Raw genomic sequence first — 7063 nt, forward strand, 5'->3', positions numbered from 1 at the left:
TTGTTATGTTGACAGTATAACATATTATCAGTCCCTCCAGGATTTCGCGGGATATTTTTCTGATTGTTGCGGCCTAAAACGCCTGATTTTGCGGCAGCATTTTTAAAAAAATGCGGTAAATGTTGCGATGTTTTAAGCACTTTTGCTGCAATTAAATTGCGGGAGACAGTGAAAATTTCACACACACCATCTGTGATCTCATTGCACAGTTTTCACACCGTTTTTAACATTTTATTTGACCATATGTATCTCTCTCACAGACACATGCACACACAGCACAGACACACATACACAGACAGAGAAACACACAATATTGATCTCCCTCACAGACACATGCACACAACACAGACACACAGAATTAGTTGAGTTTACTGTCGCGGCAGACCGTATTTTTTGCCGACCTCACTCCTCCAATTTGCGGAAAAGTTGCAGTGATTGGACAAAATTGCAAGGCCCGCACATAATCGCGTGGATTGGTTGAATTTGCGTTGATTGTTGCGATCGCGACATCGCGAATTCCTGGAGGGACTGATAATATATAGCAAACCCAGCAAACACATAACGTTCCGGTGACCTTCCCAAAACGTTCCCAACAAGTTTTCTATTGAACATTCCCTAAAGAACGTTTTAAGAACGTTGTATAAATGTTAGTGTCTAACGTAACATTCCCAAAACGTTCTAATAACCAGATGAAATAACGTTTTTATAAAGTAATTTTTAGAATGTTCCCCTAAAGTTCCCATTTGGTAGAATTTTGGGTAACCTTCCCACAACGTTCTGAGAAAGTTCTATAAATGACGGTTTTGATATAACATTCCTAAAACGTTCTAATAACATGATAATTGTAACGTTATTTGAGGGTAATTTTGTAACTTTCCCCAGAGGTTCCTGCACCAAGAGACAACCTCGTACCCTCTGGACTTTTCTGACCGCGCGCACAAGCCACAGAGGAGCGCCCTTTACATCACCGACTGCGCATGCGTGAGCAAACAAACATGGACGCCTTCGAGGAACTCCTTACATCTCCTGCACCGCTGCTATCACAATTATAAAATGCCAATTTTGTTGTCTGTGACTGTGACCATCATAAAAGTTTTTTTTTATTTATTTATTTTTTTTACAAATCTTAATGATATAAACTAACGAAATTCGTTATAGTAAGTCATTTGATGATTTAAAACATTCAGTAACTAAGTTTATTGTACAGCAGCTGTGCTGGCGCCGCGGCTGCCAGCGTGAATGATAAAATATGTTTTTCCCGTTCTTTTAGGATAGTATCTTAAATAAATAAGTAACCTTGTTAAATACAGGATAATACATAACCTAAATAAATAAGTGCTGTTCAATTTCGTGTTTGTATTAGGCAGAAGATGATGAAGAAGGCGACGGGTTAGAGAACATTGACAGAGAGAGAGAGAGAGAGAGCGGGAGAGAGAGCGGGAGAGAGAGAGAAAAGCCTGGGCATAGTTTTGCAACAATGGTTGCTGACATGTTGGCCAGCCTCCCAAATCGGGAACGCTTGGAGGCGCAGATGGAGATATATCAGTTGCTCCATCAGAAACAGATGAAAATGTTCGACCAGAATAAAGAATAGACAGTTAAGTTAATAACAAAATTCATTTTCAAAGAACAGTTTTGTATTTACGTTATGTTATTTATATGTATATTTACAGTTATATGTTTTTTATTTACAGTTATATGTATATTTACAGTTATATGTTTTATATTTACAGTTATGTTATTTACAGTTATATGTATATTTACAGTTATATGTTTTATATTTACAGTTATATGCAAAAAACATAAGAACATAAATCACACAAAAAACCTTAAATAAATAAATATTTTTTAAATTCAACTGTTTAAAAGACCCCTCCTTACAATGTCTTGCCATTCTACACGTCCTGTTGGCGTCTGAAAGCAGCTTGTCAGATTTAGCTTCATGTTTAGTGCAGCCCTAGTATAACAAACAAAGAAGCTCTTCTTCAATGTGTTTTGGCATTTTTCTTTCCGTTCACAGGCGCGCAAAGCAGAAAAGTATATGTGGAACAAGACGCGCCCGCGTCTGAGCGCACACGCACACGTCTGAGCGCACACGCACACGCACACGTCACGGACGCGCAAAGTATAACGGCCACAGGCGCCAGAACACCAACCGTCAAGACATTAAGCCGTTAGAACACAATAAGGTGAGTAACATTAAAGTTAATTATATCCAATTTCATCTATCGTGTAAAGTTCCTAGTTCTGCCTTATACTATATGTAACATTAATAAAAATATAGAACATATATGTTCTTTCGTAGTAGGCTAATTATAATTATAATAATGTGGTAATGAATAAAAAGAGTTAGGTAGCGCATCTTTGCAATAAACCGTATTGATTTTTTGAAAATTTCTATTATTCCTACATTTAATTTTCATTTGGAAAATATAACTGCTACATTATTCCTACATTTGATTTTCATTTGGAAAATATAACTGCTACATTACTTGATATTTAATAGGGTGATATTCATCCTTGTTAAGTATTTATCTCACATTTATCCCGCTGTCAGACCGGATAATCATGCTTGAAGTAGGCGATTTTACTCACTGTCGATTTTATTTCTATCTTCGACATTTGCCAACACAACCACACGAAAGTGTCTTTGATACCTCAACAAAACGATGGCTAAACGTTATGATAATTGGCTTTAATTATTTCGCTTTCGATTGTGAGAAATATGTTTATAAGGGGGGCAGTTTTGGACGATAGGAGAAGTGGCTAGATTAGCCTAACCAATGACGCCTAGTGACGGTTGCCATGGTGAGGACGCCAGCTGAAGCCGTAACCTCAGCCAATCAGTGGCCTCTACCTAGCGCGTGGACCTATGGCGTGACCCACAGACTCTAACGTCACTAGCAAATGATCCAATGAAATGATTGACGTTTGTTCTGCCTGGGTCAGGTTAGTTAGACGGATTTTAAACTGCCTCTTTTGGTGGACACAGATTCCCGGGATCAACAACGACACGCAGTGGCCGGTAGTTAATACTGTTTTCTAATCTATAAATATTTTATTTTATCATTATTTTAATAGTAATTTAACTGAATTTATTATAGTGTATTAAATACTTTTTTTGTTGTCTAGAAAACATGAAGTTGTGCGAGATATAACTGTCATTTTGATGTGATGATGAGGTAGTTATTATATTTATTACAGCTGGATATTTCCTTTTATTTTACTAACTATTGTCCTCTTTTATCATTTTCCCACATTAATAAAAATATAGAACATATATGTTCTTTCGTAGTAGGCTAATTATAATTATAATAATGTGGTAATGAATAAAAAGAGTTAGGTAGCGCATCTGTGCAATAAACCGTATTGATTTTTTGAAAATTTCTATTATTCCTACATTTAATTTTCATTTGGAAAATATGACTGCTACATTACTTGATATTTAATAGGGTGATATTCATCCTTGTTAAGTATTTATCTCACATTTATCCCGCTGTCAGACCGGATAATCATGCTTGAAGTAGGTGATTTTACTCACTGTCGATTTTATTTCTATTATTCCTACATTTAATTTTCATTTGGAAAATATAACTGCTACATTACTTGATATTTAATAGGGTGATATTCATCCTTGTTAAGTATTTATCTCACATTTATCCCGCTGTCAGACCGGATAATCATGCTTGAAGTAGGCGATTTTACTCACTGTCGATTTTATTTCTATCTTCGACATTTGCCAACACAACCACACGAAAGTGTCTTTGATACCTCAACAAAACGATGGCTAAACGTTATGATAATTGGCTTTAATTATTTCGCTTTCGATTGTGAGAAATATGTTTATAAGGGGGGCAGTTTTGGACGATAGGAGAAGTGGCTAGATTAGCCTAACCAATGACGCCTAGTGACGGTTGCCATGGTGAGGACGCCAGCTGAAGCCGTAACCTCAGCCAATCAGTGGCCTCTACCTAGCGTGTGGACCTATGGCGTGACCCACAGACTCTAACGTCACTAGCAAATGATCCAATGAAATGATTGACGTTTGTTCTGCCTGGGTCAGGTTAGTTAGACGGATTTTAAACTGCCTCTTTTGGTGGACACAGATTCCCGGGATCAACAACGACACGCAGTGGCCGGTAGTTAATACTGTTTTCTAATCTATAAATATTTTATTTTATCATTATTTTAATAGTAATTTAACTGAATTTATTATAGTGTATTAAATACTTTTTTTGTTGTCTAGAAAACATGAAGTTGTGCGAGATATAACTGTCATTTTGATGTGATGATGAGGTAGTTATTATATTTATTACAGCTGGATATTTCCTTTTATTTTACTAACTATTGTCCTCTTTTATCATTTTCCCACATTAATAAAAATATAGAACATATATGTTCTTTCGTAGTAGGCTAATTATAATTATAATAATGTGGTAATGAATAAAAAGAGTTAGGTAGCGCATCTGTGCAATAAACCGTATTGATTTTTTGAAAATTTCTATTATTCCTACATTTAATTTTCATTTGGAAAATATAACTGCTACATTACTTGATATTTAATAGGGTGATATTCATCCTTGTTAAGTATTTATCTCACATTTATCCCGCTGTCAGACCGGATAATCATGCTTGAAGTAGGCGATTTTACTCACTGTCGATTTTATTTCTATCTTCGACATTTGCCAACATAACCACACGAAAGTGTCTTTGATACCTCAACAAAACGATGGCTAAACGTTATGATAATTGGCTTTAATTATTTCGCTTTCGATTGTGAGAAATATGTTTATAAGGGGGGCAGTTTTGGACGATAGGAGAAGTGGCTAGATTAGCCTAACCAATGACGCCTAGTGACGGTTGCCATGGTGAGGACGCCAGCTGAAGCCGTAACCTCAGCCAATCAGTGGCCTCTACCTAGCGCGTGGACCTATGGCGTGACCCACAGACACTAACGTCACTAGCAAATGATCCAATGAAATGATTGACGTTTGTTCTGCCTGGGTCAGGTTAGTTAGACGGATTTTAAACTGCCTCTTTTGGTGGACACAGATTCCCGGGATCAACAACGACACGCAGTTATTATATATATGTATATATATATATATATATATATATATATAGATAGATATATATATATAGATATAGATAGATATATAGAGATAGATATATATAGATAGATATAGATATATATATGTAGCGTCCTCAGTGTCAATCAAAGGTAATAAGACACTAACATCTATCTAGGTCCGATGAGCGGCTGTCTTGAATGATTCAGGGAGTGAATTTAGGTATGGTTGAACAGTGACAATTTATTGCCTCAAACCGTATACACAATACACAGCACTGTAATTCTTTAAAATAAATAAATAAAAAATAAAAGAATGGAAAATAAAAAATAAAATGAATAAATCAAATAAGAAAAATCAACAGAAATAGTCCATTATGGAAGCCGAAAAACCTCCAATGAATTGTCCTTAGTTCACTAATAGTTTCTTTAATCCACAGCTCCTTGTGATTAAAGAGCTCAAGAGTTCGGTTCCAAGTACTTGTGTTGTATTTGTTCCAAATGTTCACTACTATTGCTACTACTACTACCCGGGTAGGATAATTAGTGTCTTATCTGTAACCCACTGGAAGTGGATATCACTTTAAATCAGATGTCCTCTGTGGGCAGTTCCTACGGTTGGCCAACACCGTTTCTCCAACCATCCACAGGGTCACGGGCTGGGCTCGCCATCTTTGATTCTATCTGGTCACAAAAAACCAACCTACACAGATAGTGCAGGATAATAAGTTATTTGGTTCCCTTTGTGTCTTAAGTGAGATCTCATTAAATTATTTTCTGTCTCAAAATATCATACGTCATATAACCAACAATTAAGGATATACTTGTACTATAATTACCTTATTTTAACAACTAGTAATTTTAACATGAACCATTTCCCATGAATTGTCGTTTTTAACTTTAACAATAAATTATTTACAATGAATTTTCCCTCTATCATATCTTTTTACAGTAACAGATTTCTTATTATGCATTTCTTATGTCAAAACAATTACTATTTTAACATTCACATAAATTTACTGTATTGTTACATTTTTATGCACCACTTCAATGTACTATTAACTTAATCATGAAAATGAACTAAATTATCCTTTATACTTCTCTTAACATGTACTTCTAGCAAGCAAAATAACTTAAATTACCATTTAATGGCATTACAAAGCATCAAAGTGCACAAATCCAATTAAAACATAATGACTGTGATGTGAGAAAACAGCGCAATTGTCCTTTAAAGTTTTGACACAGTGTCAGTCGGTCCATTAGCCAGAGCTAGCGATTAGCTTATCCATTAGCGATTAGCGTTTAGCTGTTAGCAGCTAGCACTTAGCCGTTAGCGATCTTTTCAGACTATAATTACAATGATACAGTTGCACCAAAGCATTTAATAAACATTATATCACATTTCACAATCACCGGTTGGTTTTTATGAGAAATATCTTGACTCAACTGCAAGTTTAATGCAGCTCCACACTATGGCTAACAATAGACTAGCATACACTGTGGCAACTCACCGGAGTTTCTCAACATTAATAGCTTGACAGAAGCGGTTTCCCTCTCGCTCACAGTTGGACCTCTATTAAAAGAGCAACTTATTAGCGTTGTTACATGGACAATAATCTGATTTTATGACTATTTTGGGGTGTTTCATACCAGGAAATGCTCATGTACGTTTTGCATGCTCATACATCGCTCATACATCTGCTTGTGTTGGGTGAGCTGGTGCAGTGAAAAAGGAAGAGGGCACGTAGCCCCCTCAATACAACAGACGCAAAATTGTATAAGCGCCCCCTTGAGGGAACAACCTGTAATTACACCCTTTAAATCACATATATGGGTTTTGTAGCCCTAAAATCCATGTAGGTTATATATATATATATATATATATATATATGGATATTATATGATATAGATATAATATCCAATATCCAATATAGATATGATATCCAATTTCATCTATCGTGTAAAGTTCCTATCTGCCTTATACTATATGTAATA

The sequence above is a fragment of the Scomber japonicus genome, chromosome 13 (genome assembly GCF_027409825.1).
Source record: "Scomber japonicus isolate fScoJap1 chromosome 13, fScoJap1.pri, whole genome shotgun sequence".
NCBI lineage: Eukaryota > Metazoa > Chordata > Actinopteri > Scombriformes > Scombridae > Scomber > Scomber japonicus.